The sequence below is a fragment of the Triticum urartu genome, chromosome 1 (genome assembly GCF_003073215.2).
Source record: "Triticum urartu cultivar G1812 chromosome 1, Tu2.1, whole genome shotgun sequence".
Taxonomy (NCBI): domain Eukaryota; kingdom Viridiplantae; phylum Streptophyta; class Magnoliopsida; order Poales; family Poaceae; genus Triticum; species Triticum urartu.
Window position 1 is genome coordinate 66,732,625 of NC_053022.1, and position 17,339 is coordinate 66,749,963.

General features: G+C 41.9%; 2 long non-coding RNA genes across 27 annotated transcripts; both read right to left on the reverse strand.

Moving 5' to 3' along the window:
• Positions 1-3,909: 3,909 nt before the first annotated feature.
• LOC125547761 lies at positions 3,910-6,928 on the reverse strand. Of its 15 annotated transcripts, none has more exons than XR_007300784.1 (5): positions 6,247-6,928; positions 5,906-6,116; positions 5,716-5,790; positions 4,842-5,242; positions 3,910-4,193 (listed from the first exon to the last, which is right to left on the reverse strand). It is a non-coding gene; the product is annotated as an uncharacterized LOC125547761 (long non-coding RNA). The 15 variants fall into 15 exon arrangements; XR_007300760.1 differs by having other exon boundaries at positions 5,716-5,801; XR_007300777.1 differs by having other exon boundaries at positions 5,716-5,819.
• Positions 6,929-10,878: 3,950 nt separating this feature from the next.
• On the reverse strand, positions 10,879-16,082 carry LOC125547811. Of its 12 annotated transcripts, none has more exons than XR_007300804.1 (8): positions 15,531-16,082; positions 14,876-15,429; positions 13,684-14,724; positions 13,456-13,507; positions 12,562-13,244; positions 12,311-12,405; positions 12,152-12,213; positions 10,879-11,022 (listed from the first exon to the last, which is right to left on the reverse strand). It is a non-coding gene; the product is annotated as an uncharacterized LOC125547811 (long non-coding RNA). The 12 variants fall into 12 exon arrangements; XR_007300808.1 differs by lacking the exon at positions 10,879-11,022 and having other exon boundaries at positions 11,347-12,213; positions 13,684-13,837; positions 14,627-14,724; XR_007300794.1 differs by lacking the exon at positions 10,879-11,022 and having other exon boundaries at positions 11,347-12,213; positions 13,684-13,837; positions 14,617-14,724.
• Between the last annotated feature and the right edge of the window lie 1,257 nt (positions 16,083-17,339).

Here is a 17,339-nt window from a genome sequence, read left to right on the forward strand (position 1 = left end):
TGTGGATTGTAGAAATACTTGTGTTGAAGTTTGTGATTCCCGTAGCATGCACGTATGGTGAACCGTTATGTGATGAAGTCGGAGTATGATTTATTTATTGATTGTCTTCCTTATGAGTGGCGGTCAGGGACGAGCGATGGTCTTTTCCTACCAATCTATCCCCCTAGGAGCATGCACGCAGTAGTTTGTTTCGATAGCTAATAGACTTTTGCAATAACTATGTGAGTTTTTTTATCACTAATGTTTGAGTCCATGGATTATACGCACTCTCACCCTTCCATCATTGCTAGCCTCTTCGGTACCGTGCATTGCCCTTTCTCACCTCGAGAGTTGGTGCAAATTTCACCGGTGCATCCAAACCGCGTAATATGATATGCTCTATCACACATAAGCCTTCTTATATCTTCCTCAAATCAGTCACCATACCTACCTATCATGGCATTTTCATAGCCATTCCGAGATATATTGCCATGCAACTTTCATCATCATGATATACATGACTTGAGCATTCATTGTCATATTGCTTTGCACGATCGTAAAATAGGTAGCATGATATTTTCATGGCTTGTCTGTTTTTTGATATCTTTGCTACGCTAGATCATTGCACATCCCGGTACACCGCCGGAGGCATTCATATAGAGTCATATCTTTGTTCTAGTATTGAGTTGTAAGTAAATAAAAGTGTGATGATCATCATTATTAGAACATTGTTCCAGGTGAGGTTATCAAAATAAAAGAGGCCAAAGAAGCCCAAATAAAAAAGAGAGACCAAAGAAGCCCGCCAAAAAAAGAGAAAAAAATAAGAGAAAAGAGAGAAGGGACAATGTTACTATGCTTTTACCACACTTGTGCTTCAGAGTAGCACCATGTTCTTCATATAGAGTCTCTTGAGTTATCACTTTAATATACTAGTGGAAATTTTCATTATAGAACTTGGCTTGTATACCCCAACGATGGGCTTCCTCAAATGCCTAGGTCTTCATGAGCAAGCAAGTTGGATGCACACCCACTTAGTTTTCAGTTTGATCTTTCATACACTTATAACTCTTAGTGCATCCGTTGCATGGCAATCCCTACTCCTCGCATTGACATCAATTGATGGGCATCTCCATAGCCCATTGATTAGCCGCGTCGATGTGAGACTTTCTTCCTTTTTGTCTTCTCCACACAACCTCCATCATCATACTCTATTCCACCTATAGTGCTATATCCATGGTCCACGCTCATGTATTACGTGAAAGTTGAAAAGGTTTGAGAACATCAAAAGTATGAAACAATTGCTTGGCTTGTCATCAGGGCTGTGCATGATTTGAATATTTTGTGTGGTGAAGATGGAGCATAGCCAGACCATATGATTTTGTAGGGATAACCTTCTTTGACCATGTTATTTTGAAAAGACATGATTGCTTTATTAGTATGTTTGAAGTATTATTGTCTTAATGTCAAATAATATACTATTGCTTTGAATCACTCGTGTCTTAATATTCATGCCATGATTATATTACATGATCAAGATTATGCTAGGTAGCATTCCACATCAAAAATTATTTTTTTTATCATTTACCTACTCGAGGACGAGCAGGAATTAAGCTTGGGGATGCTGATACGTCTCCGTCGTATCTATAATTTTTGATTGTTCCATGACAATATTCTACAACTTTCATATACTTTTGGTAACTTTTTATACTTTTTTGGGGACTAACATATTGATCCAGTGCCCAGTGCCAGTTCCTGTTTGTTGCATGTTTTTTGTTTCGTAGAAAATCCATATCAAACGGAGTCCAAACGGGATAAAAACTGATGGAGATTTTTTTGGAATATATGTGATTTTGGGAAAGAAGAATCAACGCGAGACGATGCCCGAGGGGGCCACGAGGCAGGGGGGCGCGCCCCAGGGGGTCAGGCGTGCCCTGAGACCTCATGGCCACCCCGTAAGGTGGTTGGTGCCCTTATTTCGCCGCAAGAAAGTTAATATCCGGACAAAAATCGTGTCCAAATTTCAGCCCAATCGGAGTTACGGATCTCCGGGAATATAGAAAACGGTGAAAGGGCAGAATCTGGAACGCAGAAACAGAAAAAGACAGAGAGACAGATCCAATCTAGGAGGGGCTCTCGCCCCTCCGCCGCCATGGAGGCCATGGACCAGAGGGGAAACCCTTCTCCCATCTAGGGAGAAGGTCAATGAAGAAGAAGGGGGGCTCTCTCCCCCTCTCTCCCGGTGGCGCTGAAACATCGTCGGGGCCATTATCATCACCACGATCTACACCAACACCTCCGTCATCTTCACCAACATCTTCATCACCTTCCTCCATCTATCTACAGTGGTCCACTCTCCTGCAACACGTTGTACCCTCTACTTGAACGTGGTGCTTTATGCTTCATATTATTATCCAATGATGTGTTCCCATCCTATGATGTCTGAGTAAACTTTCGTTGTCCTATCGGTAATTGGTGAATTGCTATGATTGGTTTAATTTGCCTGTGGTTATGTTGCTGTCCTTTGGTGCCCACCATACGAGCGCGCGCGTGGATCACACCATAGGGTTAGTTGTATGTTGATAGGACTATGTATTAGAGGGCAAGAATGACAGAAATTTCAACCTAGCATAGAAATTGATGCATACGAGATTGAATGGGGACCAATATATCTTAATGCTATGGTTGGGTTTTACTTTAATGAACGTTAGTAGTTGCGGAGGCTTACTAATAGTTCCAATCATAAGTGCATAGAATTCCAAGTCAGAGATGACATGTTAGCAGTGGTCTCTTCCACATAAAACTTTCTATCAGTCTAGTAAAGTAGTCAATTGCTTAGGGACAATTTCGCAACTCCTACCACCACTTTTTCACACTCGCTATATCAACTTTATTGCTTCTTTACCTAAAGCAGCCCCTAGTTTTTATTTACGTGCTCTTTATATTCTTACAAACCTATCCCGTTACACCTACAAAGTACTTCTAGTTTTATACTTGTTCTAGGTAAAGCGAATGTTAAGCATGCGTAAAGTTGTATCGGTGGTCGATAAAACTTGAGGGAATATTTGTTCTACCTTTAGCTCCTCGTTGAGTTCGACACTCTTACTTATCGAAAAATGCTACAATTGATCCTCTATACTTGTAGGTTATCAGTCCGTCGCGTGTCCGTACCGACGCAAATCTGACTAAAAAATGAGCCGGGAATGGGTCGCCCGCGGATGAAAAGCGGACACGCGTCCGTTTAAGTCGGCCTGTTAGGCCGTCTTTTGTGTCCGCGTCGACCCAAACGAACGGCAACGGACGTAATGGGTCGTCCCATTGGAGTTGCTCTAGTGTGAATGTGATGCGGTGCTTTTACCGTTGACTACGAGAACATGCAACCTGGAGTAAACTAGGACAAATCGGAACACTCCTCTATTTGTTTTCTACTCACTCCGCCCCGTAATACAACAGGGTTTTTATGGGGCGAAGGGTGTGGCATCGTGATTCAATCTTCATGCTCCTACTTTGGTTGCATCTTTGAAATCGGGTACCACTACAACAGGAACCCCCGTATAGCAATGCTTTTTCCGTATCTAAAAGTTCATATATGCGTTGTTAATGTCAATACCAACGGTTTGGGATGCGTTGCCTTATCCAGTGTTGCTAGCGCATATTACAACGTTATACCACCGTTGGTAAAGGGACCGTTGCAAAAATGCAACACATAAAACAGACTTATGCAACACTTTTATATGTTGGTGCTTAATGTACAGGAATCAAAATCCCATTGCTTGGCAACAGAGAATTTGCAATGCTTCAAAACTCGGTACATATATAATGTGAATAATATTATTTTTATACATATTGCTAGCAACTAAATTAATGCTACACGTAATGGTGATAATTATATATGCATTTCAAGTGAACAAAAAACAAGAGAATATACTCACGGGAGGAAGAAATCTATATATATATATAATTGTTGGATTACAACAATGGATATTACAGGAGGAACATCATCCAAATGTGATGCATAATCTATATATTTTCTTGACAACAAAACAAAAACCGAAAGTATCCCTCAACATCACTTAAACTTAATAGAGGAACATCATTCCTACAACTGAACTAAAATTGAAAGCATCCAGCATCATCATCATCATCATCATCATCATCATCATCATCATCAGTATATTTGCCACGCGCCCATATAATCATCCATTTATCTTTTGAACCTACAAACAAAAAACAAAATGAACTGTTAACACACAATGCATTAACAAAAAACAAAAAACCGAATGACTTTCTGTGGTAATGTAAGTGTAATTAGAGAATGTGTAATACATTTTGAACATCTCACAGCGGGTCGTTTTATGCCATGGATTCAGATGAAAAAAAAGATGGCCACTATTGGACGATAAAACTGGAAACTCAAACTAAAATATTCCAAGGAATATTTAGAAGGGACCATGTATCTATGTTTCTGCAGAAAGAGGCGTTCTGGCTCCTGTATATGGGATGAACACTTAAAAGGAGGACATTTATTTTGTTTTGGTGATATACAGAAAATCCATTGAAATATTCCAACGGGTCATTTATGTTGAAGAGTTTCCAAAGAAACCCATTGTAAGACTTAACAAATGCATATGTACGCATATCAAATATATGGTATACATACTCATCTAGAAGATATATTTTTCGTGCATGATACATACATGTAGCTTAATTTTTTTCCCTTTTAAATAGTACATCAAATCATGGATTAATTAATAGATTTATTTGGCTCGTACTGATTTGAGATGGTTTTGCTCTCTTTCGTATAGGATCAGAACAAAAACATAGATTGAGAGCTTAAAAAAATATAGATCATATACTACACATACCAATATCACAAAGTGTGTGGCTGTGATATACGTATTGTAAGCATCATTAATCCTCTTTTAGCTTAGCCCCACTGCAACTAATCATATGATCCATGCTCTCCAAACTTATATGAGCTCATCATCCATGCATCATGCGAAAAGGTGTAAAGTAGTAATAAGAAATTATCCTAGAAATCAAACCTCTAGTCCAGTACGTGCATGTATAAAATAGAACAGTATGAAGCCAATACCTACACACCTGGAGGCACGGGATTGCCAAAGCGTGGATCAGAAGTTCATTCAGCCATTATACGTCCTCCGTGGGATCTCAACTTGATCATCCTATTCATCGCCTGGGCTTTCGTCAGGTAATCTGTATTGACGTGCTCAGTGAGCTTCCTTTTTTTGTTACTGACCTTTTCCTATTATGTGAAAAGGAAAAATTGCGGCAAACAGGTTACACACTTTCAACATGAATCAGAAGCATACAGCATGAGTCTTCCCTTCAGTATATTTTCCATCATATGAGAATGGAAATACATGTATGCAAGGTCATATTTTGTGCTTAACGAAATAATTGGAGACTCAACTTATCTACTCACAATGCATGCCTAGTAACTGCACGTGTATGTATAACATATATATGAACTATAACAAACATACAGTTTAGTATCATGGATTCAGTCAGCGAATTACAGAAACCAGATCTTAATTTCATAACAGCTCTTCCTAAGCAAGTTCTAGCACCATACACCAGATGCATGAAATTTTAAAAATGAATACAAATATGTTCTTAATTATTTAGTACATCAATTTAACAAAAGAACGACATTAAAACAAACCAAGCAGACAAAAATATACGAGGAAAGAGGTTAACTTAGAATCATTTTTTGACCTCGCGTGTAGTTTCAAATAAATACTGTTACGGTGCCACTGCCACCTTGACCTCCTGATGCATATACCTTCAAGTCTGCAACAACACTATCAAAGATATTCCATCTGAACAGAGTAGTTTGTGCTTTTAAGATGTGGATCACTGGGTGAGGATAAAATTGAAAGAACATATCAAGTAAACAAACCCATACCTTTTGCATGTAAGGAACATAGCGAAGTAGACTGAACAAATCGTGTAATGCTCCAAAACGACTTATCCACTTTCCAACAATATTAGAAGTGGTGCTTGAGTTCGCTGTGCAGAGGTACGACCACGCCTTCGCTGAATTGAATCACCTAGTTGCTTGTGTAGCACCTACTAATTTAGCCATCCAAGTAATGTGTATCTTCAGATGTCTGAAACTAAAGAAAACACATTATCAATATTCCCCAAAACAAATCTCTAGGTTGTACGTCCCAGATTTCAATAGTACAACACAACATAAAAATCCTCAAAAGCAAAAAACCTACTCTCTTCTTGCTCCTTCCATACCTGCGACCAGCCTGCAATAGTTCCTCTTCTCCACAACTTCATCAACAATAGAGGCTGTCCAATCAGATACAAACTTTCTTTGATGTACCGCCTTCTCCACTGCATTGGATTTCAGTTTTCGTTGGGCATAGAATGTGAGATTGGAAGGATGTCCTGGTGCAGTGGATATTAAAAGGTTCCAGAGCAGGGATCAGGGAGAGGATTCCTATTCGCAAAAAAAAAGAGGCTTCCTGGATCGTTTTACACGGAGGACACGTGAATAGTGGAAAACAATTAGGAGGAGCACCGGAGGAGGACGAACGGGGCTACAGATGTGGATAATGCATTGGTACCGCGAGGGGCTACGGATGTGGAACGAGGGATGTGGTTGCCTGTGCTTGTTCATGGCCGTACCTTGGATTCACCGTTGGTCGCAGGGGAGCGGTGACGAGGGGCGGCGCGCTAGGACGGAGGGTCGCAGGGCAGTGGTGAGGAGCGGCGCCGGGAGAGAGGATCGCAGGCGAGTGGTGAGGGGCGGCGTGCAGGGATGCAGGTAGGTCGTAGCCGCGCAAAGGAGTGGCAACGACTGACGAGCGGCGGCGGCCGAGGTGGGAGGGCTCGAGAGGAGTAGGGGAGGCGGAGGAAAGGGAACGACCTAGGTTAGTCGTGAAAGCCAACTTGGGCTGGGTTAGTGCATTGGGCTTTACATGGAGCAATGCGTCACGAGCTGCACTACAACGCATATGCTACAATGCCTATATACGTATCTCTTGTGAACTTTGCAACGTATAGTCAAAACGTCGTACGATATGTGTTGCATTATAGGGGGTATCCTTGTAGTGTACTCTGGGTTTCCTACTAGTTTGCCCCAACTCGTTTTCCCCTCTTCCCTTTCTCTTTATTTTTTCCATGCAAAACACTTAGATATAGTATTATGAAACTTCATAAAATGTACTCACTTACTTGTTTCAAAAAAAAGTACTCACTTTGTACTAATATAAGATCTTTTAGATCAAGGGGGTACAAAGCATTCTAAACATAATAAAATTTACATCAAGGACGAACGACGACTACCGTCGTCAAAACGAGGTGTCGATGCGTCGTGGTCGTTGCTCCCCCTGTTGGAGCCAGCTTGACTTTGTCGACGACGGTCGGCAAGTCTTCGTAGACGTGCCTTTAAGGACTAGTGTTCCATAGCCGAGGAACCTTCAATCAATCTGAAAGCCTGGCACCAAATCTCATCGATGTGCATGCACGAGAGAAACCCTAGACTCGCCGCTCTAAGGAGACGACTAAATCTACACCAGAGCGCCATCGACGTCGTCCCAATGAACGAACTTGAGGAGAATCGAAGCTCGGAAGACCAATTAAAAGTTGAAGCGCTGCCCCAGCGAGAAAAAACTCCTAACCTAAACTACCTGTCGGAGACGAGGCATCTAGACCCCGCCACCGACCACCTAAGCGGCAATGGAGAGGGATGGTGGATCCACGGGCTCGCTGGCGAAGCTTGGAGGGGATTAGTGCCCAAGCCACTGCAGATGCCAGAGGTACTGACTCTGATTGAGTAATTCAGTACGGACTCGGTATTTTCATCAAACAATTAACCGAAAGGTGCAAACCCGGTTGGAAAAAAATGATTCAATCTTCATGGAGTTTCTCGACGAGTCTTCTTTTCTAGAAGTAACTTAAATGGACCTACTTAAAAGGCCTGCAGAATCAAAGATCGTTGCAGCCTGACCCCATCCGATAGAATCTAGCATATGAGTTGGGCTTGACCCAGAAGAAAAACGACGAAGGGACCGGACATTTTGTTCATGGGCATTAGAAAGAATTCGTATTAGACACGCGATGCGTGAACAGAGCTCCTCCTCAGCGCCTTTAACACCCGAATCGCTGATGGCGCTAGCGAGGACATAAGGCAGGCCACACAACCCATTACATCATTCGCTGGTTCGCTCGCTCGGCTGCTTAACCGCTTGATAAATGGCATGCCCAGCAATTACATAAAATAGAGTGAGTGAAAAATGAACAAAAAGTATCACAAATTTGAAAAAAGTTATAATATTTTCCAAAAGCTCATCACTTGAAATAAATATTGGTGAATTTTAAAAATATCATGTAATATAAAAATCTTCATGAATTTGGAAAATGGTTCATGAATTTAGAAAATGATCTTGAATTTTAAAAAGGTCTAGATTTGAAAAATATTCATGAATTTTACAAGTTCATTAATAAAAATGGTCATAAATTTGAAAAAATATCACAAATTAATAAAAATACTTAGAAAGTTCAACAATTCAGAAAAACCTTTTCAAATTTGGAAAAAGTTCACAAAATTTTGAAATTTGTTCAAAAATTTCAAATAAGAATGTGAAAATTTCAAATAACAACTAAACCAATAAAAAGTAAAAATAAAAGCGAAAACAAAAATAGAAAACAAAACGAAAATTAAAAAGAAAAATCGGTGAAGCAACAGATTAAAAACAGGAAAATACGACCTCGCCGGAAAGTTTATGACCAACAGATTAAAAGGAATTTTTAAAAAGGTCTAGATTTTCAAAATGTTCATGAATTTTACAAGTTCATGAATAAAAATCGACATAAATTAAAAAAATATCACAAATTAATAAATAGACTTAGAAAGTTCAACAATTCGGAAAACCTTTTGAAATTTGGAAAAAGTTTACAAAAATTCGAAATAAGAATATGAAATTTTCAAATAACAACTAAACAAATAAAAAGTAAAAATAAAATAGAAAATAAAAGGAAAATTAAAAGAAAAATCGGTGAGCCAACAGATTGAAAACTGGAAAAGGGGGGGGGGGGACATTCTAGAATTTTCCCATTAATCATCAAGTTTTCTTCCTTTATATGGGACGGCCAGGTTACGTGACCGTTATGAGCGCTGGTTAACGGTGAGCCTATATTTTACTAGTAGAACGCCCGTGCGTTGCTACGGGCAAAAGCCGAATACCCATGCATTGCCACAGAATAATAAAAATATGAACACATTGATTAAATTACTCTTCTAATTTAAAAATACGGGTTAAGCATGGTTACATTCGGTTTTTATCATGCGACGAAGAATATAGATTCTCTTCCACTTTTCTCGGCAATCTTTCTATCTCTTTAACCATCCTAATCGCTCGCCACCCAAGAACTCATAACTGCATATAGATTGTCTATTTTTTAATAGTATTAGTACTCCCTCTAAAGAAATATAAGTGATCTAAACGCTTTTATATTTCTTAACAGAGGGAGTATCACTCAACTTCACGCATCCACGTGTCACTATTACAAGGTACATAAAGATTGACAGGCGCTATTACAAGGTACACAAAGATTACCAAATTCATAAGCCTCTTATTTCAGCAATAATAGCGCAATCGACGCAACCTTCAACAATAAGCTCATTGTGTATGGGAAAGGTTCCATTTATCTTGAATCAAAAGTTTTCAATAATAAGTTGGATATGTATCTAATGTTTCCAAAGCTCATTGTATATAGGAAAGGTTCCATTTATCTTGAATCAATATTTTTCAATAATAAGTTGGATATTTATCTAATGTTTCCGAAGTTGAGGGATATGTAAACAATTAGTTATTACCAACACAATGGTCATGATCATAATCGTGGTCGCAGACGTCGAGCTCTTCACAACGCCACCGCTCTCCTTCCACGTCCCCACCAAGTTCAAAGAAGGTGCGACGGCGGCGAACCTGTCACCAGCCTTTAGGCCTTTAGGTCTGTCACCTTTCACACCGGCGACGGTGGCCAACCTCGCCTGGGGCTTCGACTTCTTTAGCTACGCGATGGCGGATGCCTCGCTCTCCCTCGGAAACATCATGATGGCCACGGTCAATCCTGCCCTACCCGCCGGCATGGTCGCCGTCGCACACATCACCTTCCCATCCAGCCTGCGCTCGCCGACCGTCTTTCGCACGACCCGCTCCACAACTACCTGGCTCCTTCTTGCATGAAAACGCCATATATTTCATATTCACCAAGAAGTAAAAGAAGTAAGATCGCTAATTAAATCCTACCAAGTAAACTTGGCACCGGAGTACACTTGGCACCGGAGTAAACCCCACATTAAACAATGTGGTAGATACTGTTTACCTGAACGCTGACAGAGGTATACCAAGTAACAAAGCTAGTTAGAACCAAAGCTCAATGCCTCCAAGCCAAAGTTTAAGTCCTAACATGAAATGTATCCAAATCAAGCTAGCTACGGTCAAACTTTGGAACCTAAAAAAATGGAGGGGATAGCAAAATCATGAAAGGCAAGAGAAAGAAAGTCATATAGGAAAAAATTATCTCACTGCTCCAAACATATACAGTACTACTAAGAAATCTCCTTATTAGTTGTTCTATAGAATTAACCCACTGATGAGATAAGATACTAAATATAGTTATTTATTACAATAATCTCTGGAAGATTAGTATTACAACAAATTTTGCCGAGAAACATACACATCGAGAGTTGAAGTGGTTTTGTTTCAGAGAACTAACTGAACAAAGAAACTACAATTGATAAAGTAGCACATAGTTCGTGATGTAATTTGTAGCAGTCAGGTCCATTGATGTGATTGCATCAAGAAAGTGGTGCAATTGATTCTTACCACACGAATACAAATTACCTGAAGCCTGCCAATCAAATCGAGTATGATACATATTAAGAGAACTAATGTGTGAGCCAAGGAAGCAGCATCAAGGACACGCAAGGAAGTCACTTGTCAGTACATTCCCCTAGTCTCACCAATTATACTGCATGCTCATACACTCTGTTTTTGCGTCCTATATTATGTTTGATACATCAATTGATCATGAATTACACCAGATAGAATATCAATTCTTTTGGAAAGGTAGACATCCATATAAAAGAAATGATGTTTAAATACTTCTGAAAGCCATTACTTAACTTTGCATAAGCAATCGAAAAAATGATCTATGGTTTCAATGTGCTCTAGATTGTAGGTTTATCTCAGGTGCAACATGAGAAATTTAATTGCTTTGAAGAATCTAAAGATAGCAAATGAAGAAAAAGTTGAACTATGCACCATTGAAAGAAAAATTAGGAAGTCATTCAACATCTATTCACAGAAGACAAAAAAAGGTCAGTCGATTTGCAAAGCACATATATGCATGGATATGTCACAAGTTATATGTTTGTATTAAGGTTACAGAATGGTGACCAATTCTCAGGATAAAACTACCTGTAACATGCCTCCCATTCTTATTCTTGTTGCGGAAGAAGTTACATTTATTACGTACTAAAAGGCACCAGATAGCATATTAGGTCATCAGATAATCTTCTGGACCAAGTTCCTACTTCCTACTGCTTCACTGATTTCTTGTAGTTGCTAGAAAAATAAGATTTCTGTGTCAAACAGAAGCATCCTTCCGCCGGCCACTGCCATGCCACCGATGATGTGTGAATATTATGTGAGCAGGTACAACCTTTTTTTAACGATGAGGCGATGAGTAGCTACAACCTTCCTGGTCATCTCATTCTTCCAAAGAAAATAGGAACATAAATTCATGCATTTCAATCCAGCCCCTTCTTCACATAAACTTCCAGTTTAAATGAAAATACTGTTTTTTCGATGAAGGACGCTTTATTACTTAAAAGGTTTAAGCATTACACCCAGCCTCTGCATAAATGAAAATACTAATAGCAGCAAAAAAACTCAATAAGCAAACTCTGACAATATGGACCAAGATTGACTTGGTAGTAGAACAAATCACACGCGTCCAATCTTTGCTCAATGAGAACAGAGGAAGAAGTCTGTAACTATCGTACACCACACTGATCATTGCATGACATCAATATTTCTCTTTACAGAACTAAATTTGGACAACCATGTACGATCTCAATATTGTTCTTGATTAAAAGGACAAAAGATAAAGAAATGGAAAATCTCACCATCGGTACTCAATAATGTTTGCGCGCAATATTGGCGGCGGCGTAGTACCCGGCCTTCAAACCTAAGGTACCAAATGGGCGTAATCTCTATCAGGATAACAGAGGTACCTCTTATAAAGAAAATTATGTACAATACTAACTCTCAATAAAATCGATTACCAATTTGTATCGCTCCATCAACAACCTGACATTACCATGTTCACCGTGATGCTTCGGCGCACCATCGTGCACTTGTCCTTGCTGTCCTAACAGGTCTGGGAGATTCAAAAGGAGTTACCACAATAGATCACTTCAGCGTTAGTCACACAAGCTTAGAGTTCAGAAACTTCTTTCGTAGATAAGTTCAGAGGGCCGTTGAACTTGGCATGAATAAACTACAAAAAAAAGACAATGTAAGCTAATTAGTTCACCTTTGGAGGAGTGATTCTGCTTCATGGTGAACAACGCATTCACCTCCATCACTTTGAGCTGAAGAGCAGAGAACTTATCTGTCATCTTGTTTATGTTAGTACGTACATGTCCTCCTGCATGAGGCTCAAGAGGGTCCTGGCGATGGCCACCTTCCTGTTGATCTCTGTGTACCGGCGCTGCAACTCCAGCAGTAGTGACAGCCGGACAGACCCACGTTCGGCGACACTCTCCACACCATCCTCCACCAGCCTTTCAGATTTCAATTTCAGCATCAATGAGTACATGCCTGAATTCTAAACACCAATACACACCACGTGACTGAACCGGACAATATATTCCTTACTCTCGGAGACTACACATACATAATGCTAAGATGTAGGCTACATAGATAGAAATCTAAAGCATCAAAATTGTGTACTACCTCAGTAGCTTGGGAGCCCTGGGAATCACCCCAAATGAAAAAAAAGCTGCTTAGTGCATCTACGCTAGTCAAGCAGAGCACATGTCAACAAGGAGAGGAGAACTCTGCAGAAGGAGAAGCTGTATACCGATGTACCCGACGACACGGCGACCGCCGTGAAGCACCTTCCACTGCTGCATGTGCTCGTCTGCGCACATCTTCACCAGTGCTTCGTGCCCGGCATTGTTGCTGTAGAACACGCGCTGCAGTGTGTCAAGGAACCTGAACGTCAGCAGAAAATTGTGATTTTCCTCTACAACTTGATTCAATCACACAACTCTTATACGGTAGATGATATCAATTGTTGTCCAGATGTTAGTTTCTGGATCGAAATTGACAAGAATACAAAAGAACTCATTGAAGAAAAGAACAAAACTAAAAGGACATGTATCAAGCGAATTAAAATCAATTAGTTTAGGGGTTATGCACAAACCTCTAGTCTAGCCCGGCTGCCCGCTTCAGGTGCTTGTTCTAGTTCCTGTATACTGTTGCCCAAAAAAGATACAGTTCCATTTTTTAGATGACATTCCATATTGAGATGATGTACTGAATGATTCTTCGACATGCTTCTTCAATTTAAGAAAGCAACATGCTTCTTCAATTTAAGAAAAACAATACAAAGAGTCATACCATTTCGAAATGCAACAGTATTGTATAATACCTCAAGCAAGCAGTTCACCATGCCCTGCGTCTATCCTTTTTTGAGCACTCACTCGCATAGTTGTTTCACTTGAAAATACCGCCTATTCCTTTCCATTTTTCTCAATATCACCAAGAAATAAAACAATATGGATAGGTTGTGCACCATTAAATTCCTGGTCATTGTACAGGTAGTAGGCCAGATTAAGATGTTAGTTCTAGGTTGCAGACTTAGAGTAGATAGATTCAGTTGCATAATTTGAGAAGGTACTCAAACTTGCAACCCGTGATCTGCGATAGACATGACGACAACAATAGTAATAGTAAGCACGTCGATCACGAGCAGCTACTTGATAGGACGGACAGTACAACAACAAATAAGAGGACATTCCAAAATATAAATACTGGAAAGATGACTTTTTCCGTACACCATTCCATAGTTAGAAGAAAATAAAATAACTTCTTCCTTTGTCCTCTTCCTTTAACCTCTTCCTATGCATGTTTTCTTTCTAGTTAGTGTCTTTCCAACTGATGTAGTTTATTCAGTAGCCATTAATTGGTACTTCTCCATTCATTTACATATTGAAACAGAACACTTGCAAGAAGGACGGCAATTCCATATGCTCCAGCGGGCGGCACTAATTATTTCCATCAAGGAGAGTTGCAAATGCCGCTTTGATACAACTAATGGCTACAAGCATAGATAACTGAAATTAGAAATCAGCATTGCCTTGTTACATGCTAAACAGGATACAACATGTGATCTTGGGGAAAATGGATATGATTTTGTAGTACCATTTGCAATATCAATTTGAGACCATATGCTTTCGGTAGAAATAATTGTTATGATCAAGACATAAAGTAATAACTGGACGACTTCTTAAGTGTGAGCTAAAGCTCATTTATGATAGGACGCTACTCATTTTGAACTTCGAAGAGCAAACATTTCCCTTACCATCACAAACCTTAGAGCAAGTCGTGGATTCCCTTTGGCCAAAGACTGTAATGTAGGGAGCAATAACCTAACGTCTTGTCACCCTAGGCCAATGTTGTGAGCAATCACCTATATCCACAACCATTTATGTGATGTTTAGTTAGCCCGGCTAATTCACAGAAGATTTGGCATTGGTTTGATTTCAGTTTTGAATTTAGAACAGTGGCAAATAAATAAAAAACAGAGAAGAAAAGAAAAAGAAAGAAAACCAAAAACATACCTGAAGCCAAGCCAGCCCACAGCCAGGTCTTCTTGAACGTCTGCCTGTAGGCAGAGGCGTGTCGCGCGGGCTCACCCTGCTGCCACCTCCTGCTTAGCGCTGTCCCCCACGTCCTCGTCCCCATCCGCTCGTCTGGGAGATGCCCTGCACCCCCTCTCACTTTCCCGTTGCTCTGGAGCTCTCTCCCTCTCCTCTAGCGCTCGATCTCAAGCTTGCCCGAGTGCACAGCCGTAGCCGCCGTTGATCGTCCGTGTGAGCACCGCCGAAGAATTGCCGCGCCTTCGTGTCCACAAGCATCACCAGGCCTCGCAGTGTCTCTCCGCAGAAGCATTTGAGCAGAAGAGCGCCGAGATGATGCCATCGACCACAACTTCGCCCCTCTGCCCGACGATCGCCTCTGACTGATTCAGCCGCTGTAGAGCCTCCCCTAGCCCGATGAGCGCCTCTACATATTCCCCGTTAGGTCCTCTTCGATTCCAATATAGCATATGCTCAATTACGTCCTGTAGTCGCGTCGCCCGCAAGTCCGATCGCCATGGTCCCTATCACAAAATCTGAATAAAAATTGAATACACTACGATGGAGATGCACAGGAGCACATGCGGTGGGAGGTACATGGCAAAGAGGTGGTGATTAAGAAGAAGAGGAGACTTACCATTGAGGAAGGAGTGGATGATGGAGGGCAAACGTCGGACGGAGCGCTGCCACCACGAAACAGTCTAGGAGTGGATTATGAAGGACAAGAGCTCGTCCATCCTCTGACCCGCGCGCACCAACCGCATCTGTCGCCATTGGATCGGACCGGGAGGAGGGGTGGAGAGAGCCGGATCCAGCAGCAAGGACCGGATCGGCAGCATGGCGGCTGCAGCCACCTCTCTTGAACGCCATAGAGTGAATCCCCGCCGTGGAGGCAGAGCTGTGCGGGGCTGGTAGTGAGGAGTGGCGAGGAGGAGAGAGATCAACGGACCTGAGGCAGTGTGTGACGGCGGCGACCTGGAGGAGGCGGTGCGTGACGGCGGCCACCTGGAGGCGGCGGCGACCTCGTTCCCCGGCGGCTCCTCTCGGGGCTGGGGCGTCTTCTCTCGGCGGCGGCGGTGGCTCCTCTTGGGGCTGGGGCGTCTCCTCTCGGCGGCGGCGGCGGCTCCTCTCGGGGCTGGAGGCTGAGATGAAATAGATCGAGATTGAGGGAGCCTCGTTGGCTGTTTGTTTTCGGTGCGGGGTGAGATACGAAAGAAAAACCAGATGAAAAAAACCTACGAAGATTAACCGACGAAAAAAACCTGGACGAAAGTGGTGAGACGAAAAAAAACCTGAAAACAAGACTACCTACTACTTCATTAGGAATAGAGATATTTGTTGAGAGAATACAGGTAAGCCTATATTTGGCGCCTTAAACACCGAATAAGCAATTCCATGCGTCAAATTGTTGGAGCGGCCCGTCATGGGCCAGTCCAGTAAGCAAGCATGGCTTGGAAGCGATAGAAGCCTAACTATACCGATGGACCACGACCACATCCGGGTTCGGCTCTCCTGCTGGGAGCCCTGCACGCGCTATTGTGCAGGGCCAATCATTGAGCAACACATGTACCCGTGGACCCCACCACTTAATAAACAGATTTTGTTTTGTTTGGTTTTCTGAAAAGTCCTTTTCCTTGCCTTATCCGCCGCGGACGCTTCGAGCTAGTACCATTATTCCACTAAGCTGAGCTTCGTGAGAGAGAGAGGATTCGAGAAAGTGAGGTCCGCCGTCCGGCGGTCCAGGCTCGTGGTCGTGGCCAGCGATAGAGAGGGAGCAGCGGCTGCTGCAGGTGCTGCCGCTGCCTGACTCCGGCGCGCCCAAGCCCCGGCCGAGGCTGGAGTAGCTGCTCTGGCATGCCGCCGTTCCCCTCCTGGACCAAGCAGATCCGTTGGAGAAGGTGGGGACCTGCAGGGCGTGCAGTCGGCTGGGTGCAGCGCCGCTTCGCCGGGATGCCGCCGGAGGTCGTCGAGGCGCACATCAAGACGGGAGGCCGATGCACACTCGTCAGACAGAGGTTAGTGGTAGCTGATTTCTTCATCTATATCCTGTACTAGTAGCTAGCTTTCGATGGCTTCATACTAGTACATGGGCCATCCAATTAATTACTACGTAGTATATTGCTAAGATAACAATTAATTTGAGATTGAACTAGCTTTCAATGATTTCAAACTAGGCAGCCTCATGTGGACATGTTCTCTGTTTTAAGTCACACAACAGTCACAGAAATCTCAAATTGGTGAAAGATCCTTGTGGATTGAACCATAGAGAAATAACCAGCAACTAATCAGTACACTTTTATGTCTCCATTTAGAATAAATCTGTTATACATCTCACACCAAAAGGAATAGTAAGATAAACTATTACATCAGGATGTTATTGTTTTGTAGAGAAATTCTGAGAAGCAATATTTATACAGAGCTATTTAAAAGTGCTATCTTGTCCATG